Source organism: Suricata suricatta, chromosome 8 (genome assembly GCF_006229205.1).
Source record: "Suricata suricatta isolate VVHF042 chromosome 8, meerkat_22Aug2017_6uvM2_HiC, whole genome shotgun sequence".
NCBI classification, from domain to species: Eukaryota; Metazoa; Chordata; class Mammalia; order Carnivora; family Herpestidae; genus Suricata; species Suricata suricatta.
In genome coordinates, this window is record NC_043707.1 from 64,119,269 (window position 1) to 64,141,419 (window position 22,151).

General features: G+C 45.4%; 1 long non-coding RNA gene across 1 annotated transcript in view; it reads right to left on the reverse strand.

Moving 5' to 3' along the window:
• The window catches only part of LOC115299953, a 107,201-nt gene that overhangs the window by 32,026 nt on the left and 53,024 nt on the right, over positions 1-22,151 (reverse strand). Inside the window, exon 3 of the long non-coding RNA XR_003912437.1 lies at positions 608-701. This is a non-coding gene — a long non-coding RNA (uncharacterized LOC115299953). The remainder of the gene's footprint in view (positions 1-607; positions 702-22,151) is intronic.

Here is a 22,151-nt window from a genome sequence, read left to right on the forward strand (position 1 = left end):
AAGATTTTTCTGAAAGACTTCTTAGGGGCCTCTCAGCTCCCTGACAGGAAGTTTGGAAGAAGCCCCTGTTCCCACTTTCAGATCCAGGCCCCAGGGATTAGGGAGCCCAGGATAGCAGTTATTTAAATGACATGAGCCCCTCAGGCACTCTGGCTCCTTCAGTGCCCAGGCAGATTTCCCCTCAGAAGGTTTAGGGGTGCCAGACTCTCCACAACACAAGGCAGGGGACCCCACTGCATCACGGAACAGAACGGGCTGAGAAGTCAAACCCTAGACTGTAGGCACAGTCTCAAAGCTCAGTACCCTCCTACCTCCACCCCTCAATAAGAGATGCTGCTTGAGAGATACTTGCAGTTCAAAAAATCACCAAAAAGTGAACTCCTACATCATCACCACCTACGTCATGAGCACTGCTGGTACCCAAGGATCTACCCCACACCCCTTTCTGACTCCTATCCCTTGCCTCCCCCTAAAGGTAATTACTACACTGCCTTCTTGAACAATCATTTCCACATTTTGTTTGTTTGTCTTGTTTTTGCAGCATGGTGCGGTGGTACCAACATGGATTCTAGAGCCAGGAGGTTCACATCTTGGTTCCTCTCCTTACCTTGTATCCTTGGGCAGACGATTTCACCTCTCTGTGCTTGCTTTCCATACCCATGATGTGAGGATAATGATTGCATGCAAGCTGAGGAAGTCGCCTGAAAGATGAAATATGAGTTGATACAGGTGAAGTGCTTAGAATGTGAAGCCTTAGATAGTATGGCTGCTCCTCACAGGATCTCACCTCAATACACACTTCTGAGCAAATATGGTCCAGCTGGCTAGTTTCAGAAGTCTGGATTCATGGAAATGTACCATAAAACCTCCTAACAGATGAACAGAGAGGTGCACAGAGCCTGTATGGTGAAAACAGCAAAGGGAATGAAAGAAGAAGAAAAAAGATGTGCCAGTTGCTAAGGTTCTGGAAACAAGAGGAATCTGTCGAGATGGGCAGGCAGGCAGACAAGAACACGAACACACGTAAGTGGTATGAAGAGATAATGAAGATTTCAACAGAGTAGTGTGACTGAGAGGACATAGCATGAGCCAAGGCATGGGAGGGGCTCTGGGGGGTTGAGGACACCTCTCCCCTCCCTTCCTACCAGCCTATACCAAATGAGGCCATGGGAGGACCGCAGTTGTGAACAGGGAAAGCCTTTGCTCTTATGAACCTCACTCTACTTCCTTCATAGGATGGTGACCACTTCCCCCATTTTGCCTCTGGTTGCATAACTCCACATTTCCGTTCCTGGCTGCTGGGTTTGGTGCAGGTCACTGCATGAACAGTGCATGTTTCGGTGCAGCCTGGACAGTATTCAAAGCCATGTGGGCCCTTCTCTCAGAAAGGAACAGTCTTGTGCTTAGGGAACCAAAAGCCCCAATTCCCACTGTTTTCTGGGTAGAGTTAAATTGGAAATGTATGGATATTTTTTTAAAATTGTGCAAATATACTCAGCAGTACCAAAGGCTTCATTGAATTTATATGGTTTTCTTTTGAAGTTCTGTTTTCTTTTTGCTAAATGTTCATAGAGTACTTATGCTACTCCAGACTTTTGCCATGAGCTTTCCATGGATCTGCCTTCTGGTCCTCTTGTCAGCCCTGAGCTATGGCTTCTCAGCTGGCCCTGTCTTCTAGAAAAGAAAACAGAGGCATGCTGACTTGCTGAAGCTCACATGGCTGGTAAGAGAAGGAGGCCTGTCCAAGGCCATGCTCTGGTCCAGCTACTCTTTTGTGTCTCCTCCCTTCCTTGTGCAATAGTCCTGGTTTGGCCATCAGTGGGCTGTGTGACTAGATAGGCTGCTATGGGTGAAACACTGGGAGGTGGCCTGTGGGTCCCAGTGGGCCTCATTCCTGGATTCTCTTCATTTCCCTGCAGGCCTCCTTCGGATGCATCACGGCCCTGGGCACTTGAGCTCCATAATGGCCTCTGACCTCCTCAGGCAGTTTCTAATGGACACAACTGATGGTAAAGAGAATGAATAGTTTATCTCCCAAAGTGTGATTTGGACCAAGGTACAAGGGCTCTGGAAAGACAGCTGAATTAGTGGAAAATGGATCATCTTGAAGGAAGAGTAAATCTGCCTTAATATTTCCTGAAAATTACTTCTTTGTTAGGCAAGTGCCAAACACACTTGTCTGGTGGACAAGTCATCACATCTGGCTCCCAGTCAGCCCAACCTGCCCAACCCCCAGCTGGGAATCTTGGGCAGCGGGCGGATGTGCCTCATTTCAAAGAAAGCATGGACACTTAAAGGATGTGTTTTCTTTTCCTTCACAATAATCTACATCCTTTTGTTGAAACACCTTCTCCAAGGGGCTATGCCTGGGTTGAAGAGGGTAGATGGTGAGAAAGCAGAGCCGGGGAGCATAGACGATTAGTTGGGATTGTGCAAAAGTCACTGTGTGAACCAAGGTCAGAGACACCATCCATGTGGAGGCTGGCTGCTCTGACCCTAAAGAACTAGTGTAAGCAGAAACACAATTTGACTGGGTTGGGGTCATGACATGGGAAACAGAAGCATTGGATTCCCTACACTAGTGACTTTAATCCAGCACTGCAAACTAGAGCAACAGTAAAGTGTTGAGCTTGTCTCAATAAGTGAGCTAAAGAGTGAGTCTCAGGTTGGTTTGGACTCACGACTGTGACATCTCAGAGCCTGTGGCGGGGCAGCACGTGTACCAGGATTCTCAGCCTCCCACCCACTCTCTTCCTCTCTTGATTTTTCCTAGGGTTCCATGCCAGCTCTATTGCTCATTATAACATTACAAGGGGTGATGCTATCCATTTCCAAAGTTTCTGTGTTCAGAACAGGCTGGTACTCTCATCTCTAGAAGTCTGACTAGGAGCTGGGACTTGAGAACACAGCTCCATCCCATTTATCTGAGGACTCAAATGGTTGGCAATTTTGATTTGGTCCCAGAGCAAGAGACAGCTCTGCAGTAGGTCCAGGCTGTGGTACATGCAGTCCATGGTCTCCATAAACTGGAAAAATCCCATGGTGCACGAGGCATCTGTGATCATCAAAAAAGCACCATGTGCATCCGGCAAGTTGTATTTGGAGAGTTGTAGGGCAGATCTCTAAGTTCTGGGGCGGGAGCATGCTATCTGCAGCAAAAAAGTAGGCACTTTTTGAAAGGCAAAACTTGGCAGGCTACTGAACATGGGAAGAGACTTAACATCTTGCCAGAAGTCCACAGGTATCTTTGCATCTAGAGCTACCATCATGGACTGAGTGCCATCATTCCCACCAGGACATGAGGTTGGAGAGGCCCTGCAGTCTCTGTCTTATAGTGATCGTGCCTTGAGGACTGGGTCTGAGCTGGTCTAGAGGGTATATGACTAGTTAAGTGATCAAGTTGGTCAGATTCACATGTCACCTACTTCCGTTGCTTTGGTGCCCAGTGGCAGAGGAGAAACATAAATCCAGGCCGAGCTCATGAAGGGCTTGGCTAGCTGGGATGAGCTGAGAATAGATTATACCACATCACAGCACTGCTCAGGGGACCTGCAAAGAGTAGGAGGGTGGGAGAAAATGCTCCCAATGGGCAGAGATTCAGGCGGTGTACCTAGTCACCCAGATTGTGAAGAGAGAAATGGGTTTAGGTAAGATTATACTGTGAGCCCTGAATTGTGACAAGTGGTTTGCTGCCTGGTCAGAGGTCTGGAAAGAGCAAGATCAGAAGATTGGGGATGAGGTGATATGGGTATACGGAGGAGGCCTGAAGTGTAGGAATTGTTATATCATACGTGAGCGCACAGAGAATCCACTATAGAATCAGAGACTCAACAACCAGGAGAAAAGGATGACTTGATCTGTAGATATCAAGTGGCCTGTTCTTAGCCACCCCAGTGCTGACACCATGGGTCTGTGAATAGAGTTGCCATGGTGGCAGAGATGGGGACAAGGCACATACCCAACATGGCAGAGTAATTGCCTCTGATCATCATGAGGAGGTAGGTTTGCTGTTGCATCATGAGGATGAGGAGAAACAGGCTTCGAACTTTGGGGACTCATTAGGACATATGTTGGTGTCCAGTTCTAGTTGTAGATGGACAATTCTAGCAACCACACCTGAGAAAGACTTGGTAACCAGGACCCTTTGGGAATGAAAGTCTGTCACCTCAGCAAGCAGGCCACGCAGACCAACAGCAGTGCTGGTGAAGAGTAAGGGAAATCTAGAAAGAGTGAGAGACGAGGGAGAAGGTGAAAATCATTCCAGCCTAGGGCAGGGGTAGGGGAGGGGGAGCTGCCTTCTGCTGCATTTCTTCTAACAGCCCTGTGCTCGCAACTCCCTTTGGAAGGCTCCCCGTGGATGACTTGACTGCTTTGCCCGTAAGTGCAGAAGCCAGAGGGCCTAGGTGTTTCCATTTCCTCAGGGCACCCCTCCGCCAGGGACTGACAGCCTTTGGAAGCACAAAGCCCAGCATCACCTTGATGGGGACAAAGTCACAAATCCCTCCCTTGTGATACTTTGCCTGAAATCTCACAATCGGGGCTCCTTCCAGTCTCCTACTTGCTTCCCTCACTCCTGCACCAGTTTCTTCCAGGGGCTAACGTTTCTAAATCACCTGCACCAGCATCTTCCTCTTGGGGTCTGCTTCCAGGGAATCCCCCACCTCTTAGATAATGAGCAACAACAGGTCATGTCCACTGAACATTTACCACATGCAAGGCTCAGTGGTAGGACCTTTTACATGACCTGGTCCACTTAACCCTCCTAGCAGCTGAAGTGGGTACAATTATAAACTCTCAGCAGCACAGCTTAGCATTTGGGGCACAGGGCCCAGAGGTGGTCAAATCTCCAGGTGAATTATGGTACCATCAGTGACCAGATGAATGACCATAGGCAAGTTACTTTTGTCACCTGCAAAATGGGGTTAATAACAGAGTCTGCTTCATAGGTTGGTTATGAAAATTCGAGGAGTTAATGCGAGTAAAGCACTAGAAAGTGCTCTGTAGGTATTTGTTAGATGAATGAATACTTCACACAAGGGACAGTCAAGACAACTAAGACTGGGGACTCCTGGGTGGCTCCGCTGCTTGAGAGTCCAACTTCAGCTCACGTCATGATCTCACGGCTCATGGGTAGAGTCCCCTATCGGGCTCTGCATTGAAAGCTCAGAGCCTGGAGTCTGCTTCACATTCATTCTCTCTCTCTCTGCCCCTTCTCCACTTGTGCTCTCTCTTTCTCAAAAATATATATTTAAAAAAGGCTTAACAAAAACTAATTGACTTGCTTAAATTCACCCAGCAGAAGTAGCACAGTGAGGATTCAAACTCAGGTCTGTTTGATTTCAAAACCTTATTACTTAACTACGACTCCACACCACTTCTGGTCAGGCCAACAGCCCGTTGCTTTGCCTTCATATAATTCAGAAGGCCCACTTTCCCCCAAGGCTCCTTGCCCATTCCTGGCTTGTCTTCCCTTGGAGACGACAGGAGGTGCCCAGGTCTCCCAGAGGTGGCCCCTCAGTGGAGGCGGCCATCTTGCCCTCACTGTGGATGTTGCCTTGTCAGCTGCCACATGTCAGATCTCAAGGGGACGTCTCCACAGAACTGCATGTTCTTCATTTCATCTCCCCACCCACCCTGCCAAAAAAAAAAAAAAAAAGGTACAGAGAGACTTTCATTTGTTCCTAAAGTAATACTCACGGGGACTGTTTTTTTTTTCCATTCAAAAATCCTTTTCTCTGTTTCTCCAATTGCTAAGGTAAATGAGATAATAATCTAAAATATATGGAAACATGTAAGTGGGGAGGGAAGTGAGAAAACTCTCACTAGCCACCCATGTAGCTTTCCAAGGCCACTTCACCCAGCGGCCTTGACTCACTGGGGACGTCATCGGCCTCCTCGTGGACCCGGGGCTGACACACCTGGCAGGCCTGGCCAATGTCCTTATAAGGCAGCTGCTGTGCTGGGCGCAGGCCGCCTCCCTGGTCTGCATTCAGTCGGGCTATGAGGCAACAGCCTGGGCCTGGGAAGGGCGGGGAACAGCTGGCTGCCGTGTCTCTGGGCCCCAGCCTGGCAGCCCTGCTTCCTTTTCTGTTGTTTGAATGAGAGAAATCTAACTCCAGGAGAACCGTAAGGATGAGCCAATCATTCCTATGCTGCACAGACAGGGAGCAACACGTGCGGGTATCTGCTGTGTGCCAGGCACAGGAACCCTGCGGGGTCACCGCTTACAGCAGGAGAGGAGGTCAGGCTGTAATGCTGGGCTTCAGGCTGTCCAGGATCTGACCACACGGCTTCTTTTTTTATTTTTGTGAGGCATTCAAGGTTCATCCGGGTCCCAGGACGTGGGAAGGGAGGGTAGGATAGGGAAGGGGCGTTGAACATTTAATGTCATACGTACCAAGCACAGGGATTTACATACATTTCCTCATCTAATCCTTGAGGTGACCTGTCAAGTAGGTGTTTGAGGTTACAGTGGAAAGTCTCCCTGAAATGTCTACTTTGGTTTATCTTGCTTTTCTCGAGATCCCAAAGTCAGCCAGGGGGAGGCTCATTGGGTTATTTACATTTTAGCCTCAAAGGGTGTTTTTTCTAATGTCTATTTATTTTAAGAAAGAGAGAGAGGGAGAGAGAGAATCCCAAGCTGGCTCTGCATAGCCAGCACAGAGCCCGATGTGGGGCTCTATCTTATGAACTGTCAGACCAAGACATGAGCAGACACTTAACCAACTGAACCAACCAGGCACCCCTCTGAGGGTGTTTTCTATTTCAATCTTAGTACTTAAAGCTCAGAAATGTCACGGCAGTTTTCTTCTGGCAGATGCTTGATCCCCTCTGCAGGGTAAGCCACCAGAAATCCTGGAACCTAAACACTTTGCTGATCTCTGACCCCCCTGACCTCCTAACTCCATCCAGAGAGGAGATGCCCTTCCCCCACCCCAACCCTACACTTTCTACAGCTTAATCCCTGGGCTAGTGGTTCACACTCTATGCCACCTCCTTCGGTCTGTCTCCTCAGGATCCAGCTTCTTGGCCGGGTCAAAGACTCAAGGTCAAGAGATGCCAGGAGGTTTCCTAGAGCTTCGCCTTTTTTGGAGAAGATGCAGACACAAACGTCTCTGTGACCCAGACTAGATTAATTCCTCCTGTGGTGCCCACTTTCCTATCTCCTCTTTTACAGCTCCTGAGACACATTTCTCTCTTGGACAATGCACAGAACGTCCCACTGGGAGAGCTGAAAGCATATCTACATGGCTTCTCCAGGTTTAAAATGTCAGCCTCCCTCCTCCACAAGATCCCTCTCCTCCCTCCATCTTCCTCTTGCTGCCCCCACTTTGGCCATATTGATTGGTCATCTTGCTGCTCCTTAAATTAGCACACAAGGCTGGGGTTGCCAGATAAAGCAACAGGATTCCCAGTTAAATTTCAGATAAGCAACAAATAATTTCTTTAGTATAAATGTGTCTCAAATTAAATTGTTTATCTGACATTTAAATTTAATAGGTGCCCATTTTTTTATTTATTTATATTATTATTCTTATTATATTTATGAATCTGGTGATAATGCCAAGCTCCTTCCTCTCACTGGGGATGTTCTTCCCCTGACAGCGGCGTGACTCCCTCCTCGCCGGCCTCCAGTCTCTGTCCCAAAGCCTTTGCTTCAGGGAGGGCTTCCCTGTTCCCACATTTCAAAGAGCAGCCCCCATCTCCTTTCATCCCACCCCACCTCTCCTGATTTTCCCCAAAGCCTCTCCTGCCTGACTTTACCTTATTCCTGGGCGTGTGGTTTCTCTCCACCAGCATGGTCACCTTGTGAAGTCAGGGGTTCTTTGTCTGTTTTGTTCACTGCTATTTCCCCAGCTCCCAGAACAGAGCTTGCCACAAAATAGTTGCCTGAAACTGTGTTGAACAGATGGATCATCTGCATGACCCAAAGAGAAGGATTTTGAGTTTCCAGGTCAGCCCAAGAAAGAGACTCTGAGATAAGGGGGGAGGAAGAGGGGATGGAAAGCCGGAGGATGAATGAAGAGAGGGGTGGGTTCAGGCTCGTGTAGGACTCCACACAGTCTGCTGAACGGCCTTCGCATGGGGCAGGGATGGGGGGTGGGCGAGCAGTACAATGTAGACATTCAGAACCTGGGCTGTACCATGCAGACCCAAATAGGAGTCTGGGCTCTACCACTAACCAGCCGTATGGCTTTAAGCACTGAATGAAACCACAGGCCTCAGTTTCCCTCTCTGTTAGATGGGAATACCAGTGTCACCTACATCATAGAGCAGCCAGGAGGCGTCAATGAGATAACGTGCAAAGCACTCACACGACCTCTGACACCTGCAGGCACACAGATGACAGCTGTGAATCCTACTTCCATACACAGCCTTGTTTCTCCCATTGGGAAATTCACTCAGCCGTGGCCCCTTCAATTTTACTGACTTTCAGTTATGACCATTTTTCAAAAGGAAATGTCTTTTTCTATCTGTTTTATTTGGTAATCACAGCAGGACAGTTACGTGTCCACGACAGTGGTTAGAGAATAGCAAGCCAAGTGTGCTGTGGGCATCAGGGCCAAGGGCACAGCTCCTGTAGCTTCTGCGTGGGGATAAGTCACTGCACCCAGGTTTGGAGGCTTCTCGGAAAGAGTTGAAGCGGCAAATGTTAAACTTGGGGTGTGAAGGGCCCATGTCACTGAGCAGATGGGACAGGGCGTGGTTGTGACTGCAGAAGCCAGTCTGGCCTTGACCTGTGCTGTCTCTGTGACTTTGTGCATCCTTTAGCCGCTCAGCCTCACATTCTTCCTGTGGAAAATGGGATGATATTTCCTGATCGGCCTTTCTTACAGGTTTGGATGACCATAAAATAAAAGATGTATGACAAAGAGTTTTGGCAACCCTAAATGACTATATAAAGCTCAAGATCGTGATGATGTCATCAGCATTGTCTGCAGGGGGTCCTGACCGGCTGACTGTGGATCACCAGCTCCAGGAAGGGGGTGCCCCATGGACATCTCGGTGTCCCCCACTCCCTGTACTTTGTGGACGCACACCCTCTTCCCGGCGCCAGGACAAATCCCACGCAGACATGTGTCCCCATGGGTTTAAGATGACACAAGACCCTCATACCAGAGAGTTCCACCACCGCATCCCCAGGTCAGGCCAGCGGGTGTGTGTCTGCCAGATGTGCAAAGGCAGGAAATTAGCCCCAGCTCTGAGTAAACATCTCTGCTCTTGGCCATATTACGAATTGGCCATGCTCTCCTAGGTGTGGCCACATACATGAAAAGTCCCATGGTCCCTGCCACCAACTCTCGAGACAGACAGCAGGCTCCAGCCCCTCTCTTACCCCAGGCCCAGCATTTCTGGATACCTCTTGGGTAGCAGCACTGTCCAGGGACCAGATGATGCATCCTGAGGCAGACTGGCAGGGCCAGATGTCCTGGCGCCTGTGTCCTCAGCCTGTGGCCTGGGGACCTGCCCCGCCTGTAAAGCCAAGGCACCTCTGAAAAGGAACTTTCTTTCTCTCATTTGGATATTCAATGGCCAGACTTGTCCCCAGAATGAAGCAGGCAAGGCCCCTGCCTCAGGTGCTGCAATTTCATGCATTGATGAGGCAAATATTAACCAAACGACTACCACACTACAGATTAGACGCCAGGAATACATCTGTGAACGAAACAGATTTTGAATTTCCCTTTGGTCATGGAACTTCTGTTCTCATGGTGAGGGGTGAGGTGCAGAAAAGCAATCAGTAACTAGGTTATGAGGCATGTTAGCAGATGATAAATGATGTAGAGAGATTAGCAGGGTTGGGAAGGTAGGGGTGCTGCAGGGGGGAGGGGGCAGGGCGTTTCACCCTAACTAGGGAGCTCCAGACAGGCTCATGGAGAAGGTACCACCAGAGTTGATGAAGGACGTGAGCATCAGGAAAGGAACGTTCTAGTCAGGGGGAAGAGCCAGGTCAGAGAGTGACACCTTGGCCACCACCTGGTGTGTCTGAGGGGCAAGGGGACTCGTGGCTGGAACCCAGAGAGTCAGGGAAGTAGTAATTAGGGAGGCCCGCAGGCCAGGTGTGTGGTCCTGGCAGGTGATAACAGGGGAGTGGCTGGCGGTAAGGGCTGGCTTTGGTTTGGAGGTCCTTGAAGCCCTTTTAGTTTAAGAATGCCTTCTTTAAGAAAAAACATAAAATTACAAATATGAAATTAAAGCACAGGGTTTTGGAAATGCTAGCAAGGGATCCTGAAGCCCCAGCAGACCTCAATTTTAAGAAATCACCCAGAGTTAGTCTTTCTACTCATTGATAGCTCTACTGAATATTCAAATTATGAATCAAATTAGCAGAAAAGATAAATTCTGAGTATATCAAAGAGCATTTGCCAGGCAGCATGAATTAATGTACTGGTGGTCACCAATATGTAAACATTGGATAGAGAGCACAGGTGATTTTATTGATGTAAAATCACAGTTGATTTTTTTTTTTTTAACAATTCAAGGTACATATTTTGGGTAGCTTTTATTTATTTTTATTATTATTATTTTAGAGAGAGGGAGTGCATGAGGGGAGATAAGGTTGAAGGTGGGGGAGGAGAGAGAGAGAGAGACTGAGAGAGAAAATCTAAAATAGGCTCCATGCTGAGCATAATCCCACGACCCTGGGATTATGACTGAGCTGAAATCAAGAGCTGGATGCTCAACAAAATGAACCACCCAGGCGACCCTTGGGCAGCTTTTTCTTTCCTTTCTTTCTTTTTTTTTTTTTAAAGTATTTTAAAATAGAAAATCTATAGTTACAGTCCACAAGCCAAAAGGTAAATAGTATGTCTAGTGATCAATAAACTTCCCTCCACCTCATACCCAACCACTGTTTTCCTTCACTGTTTCGTTTCTTTGGATCCTCCCAGAGATGTTGTGTGTGTGCACACATGTCTTAGCTTGGGCTACTCTAGAAACAGACCTTGGTACAAGGATTTAAGTGCAGCTGTTTCTCTCGCAGGAGCTACTGCGAAACCCCTGGAGGGGCTCCGGGTGTGTTATGGAGAAGGGGGAACAGCCAATGAGGGGGAGACCGAATGAATCAATTGCTCCGTGCACAACCAGGGCTTAGTTCCTGGGGGCCAGCACAGGCCCCGTGGCTCAGTGTTACTGCTCCCAAAGGGAAATGAAGCTGGGGTTATATAACCAATTGTATTATTTGAGGGCTGTAGGGGGTGGGCAACCAGCTACGTGGCCAGGCACAGTGCACTCAGGCGGTCAGAGAAAGATCTCAAAGACACGCAAGGGCTGGCAGCTTCGAGCGTGCCGGTGTGCACCGAAGTGTTAAGGAGCAAGATGTATGGGCAAAGCACAAACATCCTTCTAAAACCACTTGCGGGAAGCTTGAACCAAAACATTTTCAGCACCATGGTCGAGCCCTGTGAGTGCCAGGCTTCCAGAGAGCCTGGTCTGAAGTCATTGACAGTAACCGGCATTGTGAACAAAGCCTTCCAGGGTCTGGTTCCTGAAAACTATGTCTGGTTCCTTTCTGGCCTCAGTCTTGGTCTAGTTTTGAACAGTAATACAAAGACTCTGTGCTGGAGGACCCTCAGACATCCCAGGCAGGGCACACCCTCTTGCTTTTGGCCAGAATCCTCTCTTGACCTGGGAGCACCTTCTCCCTTCCTCTTACCTGCCTAATGCTGCTGGTTCTCTGAGATGCATGTGTGACTAGAAGAGTAAACTCAGCTTTCAGGGGAGAAAAGTCTCACTGAGATGATGCAAATAGTGTTCAGCAGGCTGGGTGACAGATGCTGCACTGTCATAAGTGATTATCTGACTCTGCCCACCTCCCATCTGTCTACTGGCTTGTGGAGCCTTCCGTGTCACCCTTGGGCCAGACTGGGGTTCTGCTCTCCTCACTGTCCCAGCACCCTGGGCTCACCAACGGGAATGTCATCTTGCCTGTCTGTCTCACCCAGTTCAGTCAGGAGCTTCTTCTAGGTAGGAAGCAGGCTTTGCTCATCTCTGAAGGCTCACTGCCCACACAGTGCCAGGCACACAGTATGGCTCAGTAAATGCTTTAACTAGAGTTGAACGGAGGGTACTGCACGGTGCCCCTTTTTTCATTATTTGTAGGAATTTGAAGAGGGAGAAATGGCTGTATACAGGGTAGCCCATGAAGGTCTGTGAGGTGGATCTTGTAGAAAACATGCACAGGTAAACATTGCTGCCTTGTTCTTACCGGGAACTTGGACCAGTTCTTTACTTGAATGCCAAGACTGTTTCTGTTCTTTTTCACTATTTGTTTAATCAACAATCAGTCACTCTATCCATAAATATTTTCTAAGTCCTTACTGTATGTTGGCACTATTCAAGGGGATGAGGGTACAGGACTGCACACAACAGAAGCAGACCCCTTCTCAAAGGGTGTGCACCCCCTTGGAAGGTGTAGGATGGGCCCTATAAAAGGTACTGTCTTAAATTTTGATTTCCACATGGTCATTGATACTATTTATAACGACAATTGATTTGTGAATGTTGATCTTGTATCCTGCAGCCTAGCTAAATGATTAATTCTAAGAGGGATCTTGTTTATTTGTTCTTAGATGCCTTGTGATTTCCTACATTTGTCATTATGTTCTCTAAAGATGAAGATAGTTTTATTTGTTCCTTTCTGATCTGTATGCTATTGTGGGTGGATTATCAACTGTGAAAATCATCCAGGGATAAAATGTATTCAGTCAAAAATATTCTATTTTCTCACTCCCTTCTAGATTATTTCCCCACATCCACTGGGTGTTCAGGGAACAGACTCACTGTTACATTAGATCAAGCAAGTGTTATTAGTAAAAACATCTGGAAGTAATAAGATAATGCACTGTAAAGCCAAAGAGGGAGGATCTGGGGACTTTTCACATCATGCCTCCTCCATGAACCAGGGTCATTGAAGGGTGACTCTGGGTACTGCTTGTTCCCTGAGGTGAGGGCCACCCAGGGCTCAAGTAGTCTTTCTCAAAACCCACCCTGAGATGAGCAAGCCATCTTACAGGACTGGCTGAGATTGAGGCCTCCTGAAGGTGGGCTGGGAGCAGGGCTCACTTCTGGTCTAGGCAGGGGGTTGGGGGAGGCCTTCGGAAATCTGAGGAGGGTTTCCTCTCACCTGGGATCCAGATGGGTTCCCAGGGGCATGTGTGGGGCACTACTGTTTCCTCTCTCTCTGAGCGGAGACACTGCTTCTATAGGGTCCTGCAGGATGTAGATGTAGGTGTGGTTGGAGACAAGAAAAACCACAATGCTCTTGTTCTCAGTGGTAAAGAATCTGGGCAGAGCAAGGAGAATTGTGTTCCTGATATCACTATGATAGAAAAAGATAGGATAAAATAGGCAGTGAGGGAAAGCATAGGAACTGAGGTCCCTGGGTGGGGGAAAAACACATATTTTAGAACAATTCTGGGAGTGTCTGACCACAGAAAAACCCCTCAGGTGTAAGCTTCCTCTTAAGAATGTAACAGACTGCACATACTCCCCCTTAGGTTTCCCCTCAGGAATTTGACAAAAAACCCAAGTATGACCATAGACCACCTCTCATACAATGGAATCCAGCCAGTCAGGAGTGGACAACCCAGCACCTAGAGCTATCAAGCCAATAAGGGTAAAACCTGAGAAGGAACAAGGGGAAGGGAAGGAGGAGGCTGACCAGAACCTTATAAAACAAGGACCCTTGACTATAGTCCTTAAACATTCACTTTCGAATGTCCCCTTTCTGTAAAGAGAGCTTTCCTACTATTCTTCCTTTCTGATCTTACATTCTAATAAACTTTTGCCTGCTGCTCATTTTGTGTCCTCCTTTTCATTCTTTAAAGCAGCAAGACAATGAATCCTGGGTATTGTGGTAAGAAGAATTCTGCACCACCACTTGGAAACCCAGAACCAGGGCTGAACATACAGACCCTGGAATCATCCATAGAGATGAATAAGCAATGCCATATGAGCTAAGTGATTCTGTACAACGAAATCTCTGTTTACCCAAACTACTCAGGGTTTTGTTAATCATAGTGATGTTTACTTCTTCAATAAAGTGTTAGGCAATTCATGGCTCAGATATACTAAAATATATTGTGTGCAATGCTTAATCAACACATTTGTAAAGGTGGCTATGTTTAAGGAGGTGAAAACAAAGTGAACCCAGTTCTTCCTGGCACATGCTTGTCTATGGAGAGATTTATTTCACCTGGAACAATAAGATATTTTCATCCATTTTCTGGAAAGCAAGAGATGAAAATGTATTTTTTTTTAAAGCTAAGACTATCTTGAAAATGGTAAATTGGAAGAAAATTTAAAGGCAAAATTTAGTTCATAGAGGGTACTAAATTCTTATTGTTTCTGTGGTCTAGACCATACCATACACAACTTAACAGCTCTTAGAGTAGTGTTATAACAACACTGTTTTTAATAGCTTCAAAAGTGATTGGGAGCAGCCAAGAGAGTTTTATCTCTGAGATTCAGATCCTGGCAGTATAAGACTTTTCAAATCAAATGAAGTAGGTGCTATATCTCTGTCATGTGCAAGGCTACCTTCTTATGCTCCATGTGGATTCCAATTTCTTCTAGTTCTCGACTCATCTGGTATTCATAGCACACTAACCTCCTCTCACTGCTCTCTCCAGTTCTGACCCTTGGATGTCAAGAGGAGACTCTCCATCTCTAGGAAAACTTCTCTGGGTTTGCAGACACCAGGATGAGACATGAGAACTCCAGATGTCTAGGATAAGAGGGCAGTCTTCTCTCTACCCTAGGCTCTTCCTTAGCCCAGACTGACCTGCCCAGGATTGCTGGACTCTCTTCTCTTTGCCCTACAAGTCCCTGACCCATCAGGAAATATACCTGCCCCTGACTCTCAACTTTGCAACTTCTGTTATCTCTTGTCTTCTGGCTTCTTCATCTCACTGAGCCCTCCTAGGAACCAACAGGACATGGTTGCCTGTGGTGCCATCAATGGTGCTTCTGAAGTAAAAAGCCATGGCAGCTGCCCTCTGGATCTTGGCTTGAGGGGTCACCGATGACCCAGATCTGCCAACACCTCCCTTTGGATCTCAGGACAAAAAGCAGTGGCCCATGGAAGATTTGATGAGCACTGAACTCTTTGCATCACGTTGTGTGGGCCTTGCCTTCCATCCTCTCTAGCTAGGATTGCCTCCTTGGAAGGGTGGAGTTTTCATCTTGAATTACAAAAGGGCATTTGTGGTGGGCTGGTCATAGTAGTAAACATCTAATGTGCAAGAAATCTCAAGTTCAGAGGGAGATCTCAAGTTGCACTGAATTCTTCTATTGGGGTTTAGGAACCTCCTCACTCAAAAAATTAGCCATGGTTATTCTTTTAAATTTCAAGAATTCTGAAGGAGGACATAACTTGAATCACTCTAGATATACTGCCTCAGTTAAAACTAAAGGAAATATGCTTGGCTCGTGAAAGGGATAATTCTCTACTCAACATCTACTCCAAACCTGTACTGCTCTTCTTGAAGCCCTCATTCAATAGGGTTTTGAAGCCAATGGCTAGTGACCACATGAATTTATTGGTTTGGTTCAATGATTCTAGAATAACCTTTCTCTCACTGGGGAAAGAGATGCTTTTGTTCATTTGTTCAATCGTTTGTTCCTTTATTCTTACAACAAACACTTACTGGTTCTCTCACAATTAACATAGTGGTAGGTGCCATGAATGATAGGTCACCACCCATGTCATCAAGGGGTTCACCTTCTGTTGTTGGAGCAAGATAAAGGCACAGTCACAATAAATGCCAGAATATAGGTGCTGGAATGAAGTAACCACTGGGAGCTGTGGGGGAAGGCCCCAATTCAAAAGCATTACATTCTGGGTTAAGTGACACTAAAGTTGAGTCTTGACGAGTGAGCAGGACTTGGCCCTGAAGATTAGGGTGGAGGAGGTATTTAGGGCGAAAGCAAAGTTTGGGCAAAGGCAGAAATACACACGAGAGCATGGGAGGCCAAGGAGATGTATGGGTTTAGCCCAGCTGGAGTACAAGATAGATTATGGGGGGTGGTGGGATGTATTAGAAACTTCTCCGGGGGCACCACGGTGGCTCAGTTGGTTGAACATCCAACTCTGGATTTCAAATTCACAAACCATGAGAGTTTAAGCCCCATATCAGGCTCTGCACAACAATATGGAGTTTTCTTAGAACTCTCTCCCTCTCTCTCTCTCTCTCTCTCTCTCTCTCTCTCTCTCCCTCTTTCCCTCTGCCCCTCCCCAGCCCATACGTACATACTCTCTGTCTCAAAAAATGTTTCTCTAGAAAGGAGACTAATAGGACAGATATATAAATACATATACTGTAGACATGTCTGTCTGTCTATGTACATACACATACATGTATATATGCATATATCTTTATTTGTGTCTATATGTATTTATATATTGGAGATATATATAAATAAAGAAATTTAGGATAAGAAATTGGCTCATGTGATTATGAGGCTGGCAAGTCCCAAAACCTGTTGGGTAAGACAGCAAAACCCAGAAGAGATAATGGTTTACTTTCAGTCCAAGTTCACAGGCCTGAGAACCAGGAGAACTAGTAATGCATCTGTGTCCAAAGGCTGGCAGGCTCAAGACCCAGAAAGAGCGGATGTTTCAGTTCACAACTAATGCAGGAAGGAAAGTTGATGTCCTATTCAGAAAGCAGTCAGGCAGGAAACAATTCTCTTTTATCTGGAGGAGGATCAGCCTTTTTGTTCTATTCAGGGCTTCAACTGATTGAATAAAGCTTACCCACACTAGGGAGGGCAATCTGTTTTTATTTAGTTTACCAGTTTAAATGTTAACTTACCTAAAAACACCCTCAGAGAAACAAGAATAATCCTTGACCAAATATCTGGACACTTTATGGCCCAGTCAAGTTGACACATAAAATTAATCATCAAAGAAACATAGGCATGAACCAGTGAGAGGTCATTTCAAAAGACTGTAAAGTTCTAGAGTCAACTTTTGATTGCCTTCTCAAAAAGAACCAGATTTTCTTATCTGCCTGCTCAAGGGGTGGTAAGATTGAGAAAATGTTCCTTACCCCTTTTTAAAATCTTACTATTTTCTTAAAATTATAATAATGGATATTATTTACTGTGCACCTACTATGTGCTGGCTGCTCACCAAGTATCTCACTTAATTCTCCCACCAATCTTACTCCCTGCTAAGTGTACTGCCAAGGGAGGAGACATTCATGCCATGTACATATGAGAAAACCAAGGCTCAAAGAACTCTATACTCATCAATGTTTACAGAAACTGAACACTGTAGGTATTCAGTAAATATTTGTTCAATGATGTTAAGCTTTTGTTAAAGACTATACAACCAGTTAGTGGTAAAGTTAAATTTCAAAACCAGATCATCTGATACCAGAACCAATGGATTTAGGAAAAACTAGGGAGCACAGGCAAGGAAGAAAATATGTGACTTGGAGTTTGGTCAGTCAGACCTCTGATATTTTATCTGACTCCTACATGAGGTAGGCCAACAAGACCAAGCTTGAAAAAATTCCAATAATTCCAACAAAGCTTGTCAGCCTCTAGTACAACTCCTTTAAAATGACCTTGAGCAATTAAACCACCCATTCTGGCAGATACTAGCTCTAGTTGACTCAAATTCGACAGCCCCATTCCTGGCATGCTTTGGAGCATAATTTTCTCCATGTTATTAATTCGTATTCAGAACACTTTGTTAATAGCTGGGAAGATGGGGAGAATGTATGTTTCAGAGCTGTCTGGTTGTCCTGTGATTAACGGTGTTCAGTTGGTGGGGGTGGAGGTGGAGGAGAAGGGTTAGTTGTTAATTTCACAGAAGCTATGTTGTTCAGCCTCAGTGAGATGTTTCTGAAGGAGCTAAGACTCTACCTAGTAACTTATTAGCTATATTTGGAAGTTTGTTAAGCCTTGGATGTCACATGATGCTGTTTGATGTTCCTCAGGAGTGATTCATGCCATAGTAAGAGGAACCTTAATCATCTTCCCGAGGGTCTTCCCAACTTTCAAACCAGGGTGACTATACACCAGAGCATTGAACTTGAGCATTCCTTACTGTCTCTCTTCCATTCTACTTTACTCTACTCCTATCCAAGGCCACAGGGAGTCTGTTATTCATCTTCAAAAAGTAAATATGTGGATTATTTTTAAAGAGGAATTTTGTGGGGTGCATGGGCAGCTCAGTTGGTTAAGTGTCGGACTCTTGATTTCAGCTCAGGTCATGATCTTACAGGTTTGTGAGTTTGAGCCCCACATCAGGGGCGACTTGGGATTCTCTCTCTCCCCCTCTTTCTCTCTCTCAGTGCACACATGCTCTCTCTCTCTTTCTCTCTCAAAATAGATAAGTAAATTTAAAAATAAAAAACAAGAATAAAGGGAAATTTTGCTATTTCATCTGATCTTGCCAAAAACCTGAATAAGGAGATATCAAAGAGGACAATTCATATTTCAGGCTATTAGTGATTAGTCAGAAAGGCAGAAAGGTGGGAGTAGTTTGAGAAAGAAGATTTACCCAGGCAGAGGCCCAGGGAAATGTCCTATTGTCTAAAACCAAAATGAGTCATGTTACGCTAGAAAGGTCAGTGGTTTCTCCAGGCAGGGGCATCTTGAGAGGTAACCTTGGCCTTCACTGGAAAGTGAAGTCACAACGTTTGTTTGGGGTCATATCTCTTTAGGATATCATGTCTGTTGCGTTGTTTCACCTTCAAATCATATCTAGAATATGGTCTTATCTCTTCCTATCACTGCTATCACTACCACATTCATTTGTGGTACCATCACCTTTCCCCAGGGTTACTGCAAAAACCTGTTTCCTGATCTCCCTTCTCTCCACAAGCCTCTCTCTCTCTCCCTTGCTCACTTTCCTCCAGACACACTGGCACCATTGCTCTTTCTTTAACATATCAGGCTCTCTGTGCCCCATGGCATTTGCACTTGCTGTTTTCTCTGCCTGGAATGCTCTTCCCCCAAATAAATTGCATGGCAATTCATCTCCCTTCAAGATTCTGCTAAACTGCTTCTTTCTGAGGAGGTCTACCCTGGCTGTGCTATTTATAATTGCAACTCCTTCTGCCCGCTCTCCTGCCACCTTTGGTACTCCTGCTCTTGATATATTTTTCCCACTAGCACGTGTCATGACCTAACATACCATACATTTTTATTATTCTACCAATCCATAGAGCCAGGATTTTTGGTCTGTTTTTTCATGTTGTAGCCTCGGTGCTTAAAAGCATACTTAGCACACCCTAAATGCATATTACAGATTTGTTGAGTGAAGACATGAATGTATGAAGCATTAAATGAACAACTAATATGCAAAGACTAGAGCTGCATGTGCATGATAAAGCAGGCACGCTGCCTGACCTGAAGAAATTCATAATCCATCTTGAAAGTCAGTGCTAAGAGAACTGGTAGTTCAGTTGTATTTGCTGTGAGACAAAGATTCACTTGAAAATGCTCTCAGAAATTGAAGTTGATTTTAAGGATACCTATGGATGAAAACTGGGCCAAGAACAAGCAAGCCAAAGGCAGCACAGGGAACTTCCTTCTTTCCCTGTTCTCCCATGGTTCCCCTCTACGGTAGTGTCTCTGGCCCATCTCCAAGGTCCAGGTTTGTTCTCTTCACCTGCCAGGTTGCTTTCCCTATTCCTGACTCTCTTGTCCAGATCCCCAAAGAGCTGCATCACCTGATGTTCGCTATCACCCTATAGGGCAGAGCTGTTCACACCTCATGGGTCACTGGGCCCACCCAAAGGTGAGCTCTCCTTGACCAGGTTCCCATTCTTAGAACAGCTGCCTTCTAGTTACCTGAGAGGCACCCAGGTTCAGGCTAGTCAGCCAAGTTCAAGAAATTCATAATAAAAGACAGTTTGGAATTCATTGAATTTTTACATGGATTACTTACAATTTCAGAAAAATTAAAAGTATACATAAGAAAAAATAGTCTAACATCCTAGACATTATTAACACTTGATGCCCTTTTCCTTGTATTCTTTTTATAAAATATTGTATCTACTATGCAGGTTTTTTTTTTTTTAACATAAATCCATGATAAATTTCCTAGGATGAATTTCTAAGAGTAGAATTTCTGGGTTAGAGGGCATAATCATTAAAAAAAAAGTTAACATTTATTGAGCACATGCTATATCCCAGTTACTTTACACATAAGACTCACAACATACATGGGAAGTAGACACCCTTGTACCATTTGACAGGTCAATAAACATGTGTGGAGCCATGAAATAACTAAGACCCCACAGAAGGTAAGTGGCAGAACCAGGATTTGAATGCAGGAACTCTAGCTTGGACCCCTTAACTCTTACCCAGTCCTGCCTTTCTGAGAGAGTAGGAAGACATGTTTATAAAGAGTAGAACTTATGAGGGCTTGAAGGAAGGAAAGCCTGCCACAAGCAAGACCTTGACCCAATAGGCCGTGTGCTATCAGAAGACAGACCACTAGCTATTGGTGGACATACTGATTTATTTGATAAATGACATCATGGGGGACACCAAGGAACAATAATGTTCCCCACTGGTGACTTTGCATGCAGCAAAGACATTTCATTTTTTACCCTTTCAAGATAGAAGTTTCTTGCTGCCTTTCTGAGCCCAGCCAATAGCTCCTTGGTTGATAAAACATTGCCTTTACTCATGAAAGGATTGGTAATTTGGCAGGAGAGATGACTCATTTGTCTCAGTAACCCATGTTTCTGGAAAATTACTAGGCTGTACCTACATAGTATAAAAACTCACTCTTAAATTTTCAACATAATGTTTATAAATTTTACCTCAGGTTGATAGAAGGTACAAGAATGGGAAAAGGGAGGCTTTTTGAGGCTGTTTTCGGGGCTTTCAAAAAACAGGCTGTGGGAGAGGCTAAGTGACTGTCAGTTGGCTCTCCAGCCACTGAGTCACACATAGACAGGTATGTGCTTGGGCAGGATAACAAGTCTAGACCTTATGAAATAACAGTCCTCCAGTCGTCAGCGGTGGAAAGACTAGGTGTGACCCAGATAAGCAAACATTTCCTATCACCTGTCTACAGTTTATGATGATGTGAAAACTTTACCTGAAAGCTTTTAGCTTCCTCATAGGTCCAGGGATCATATGTTCCTAATGAACAATTGGTACAGTGGTCTGACAAATAGTTGTCCAATGAGTTAGAGTAGAAGACCTTTCTGGAGAAATCAGTACTTTTGGGTATTTGAGTGTTTGACACTGAGAATTCTACCCTTTGATCTTTTAAAATCCACTGGAGGGCTATACTTTAGGACGCTTATCCAGTTAAAAGTATAAAATTATTTGACATTTGCAAGCATATGCTGAAAGGACATCCACTAAGTGTTTGTTTTCCACCCGGTTTCCTAGAACAGAGCTCACCTTACCTGTGTAGAGAATGAGTAACAAATAGCAGCATCCCTGAGAAAACATCCTGCCCTGAGTTTATTGACTTGTCCATCAACTTCCATCTGACCTGGGTCTTCAAACCTGCAACACTTTTTCAGTCATGTGGCTAGATATTTGTAGTGGGCACTGTGAGGCTACTTTCCACCATGGACCTGGTGCTCTTTGTCCCTCTTAACCACCATTCAATTCAGTATCCTCCTTGGAGTGGATGCTGTACTTCGGGGTGGCCTGGGACCACCCCCAGCTTCCTGAGGGTGGGTCTTGATGGAATATAGCCAGTCCAGTTGACCCTGTTCCCTTTGCTACTGATAGATTAAAGCCTTAACATGTGACTAAATTCTAACCAATAAGAAATAAGAGTATCCTGCTGGAGGGTTCTGAGAAAGAGGCAAAGGGATATTTCTCTTATTTGATGTTGGTGTGTTTTCAAGTGACACTTACAGCCCCAGCGGCCATTTTCTAACTACATATTGATAATCTGAGGACAAGCCAGTAGATTTGTCATAAGGATTTGCAGAAAAGTGGAGAGAAGCTCTGTTCTTGATGATGTCACTAATTTGGGAGCCATTTTATCACTTTTTATCAGCTTTTTGTTTGGTAAGATAAGAAATTTCCTTTGTTACATAATGCTTTCTGAGCTGAGATTTTCAGTTCCTTGTAGCCAAAAATATTCTAATACAATCCCCTAATGTTCTCATACTCCCAAAGTTTCTGACCAGCATTAGATGATTAGAAAAATC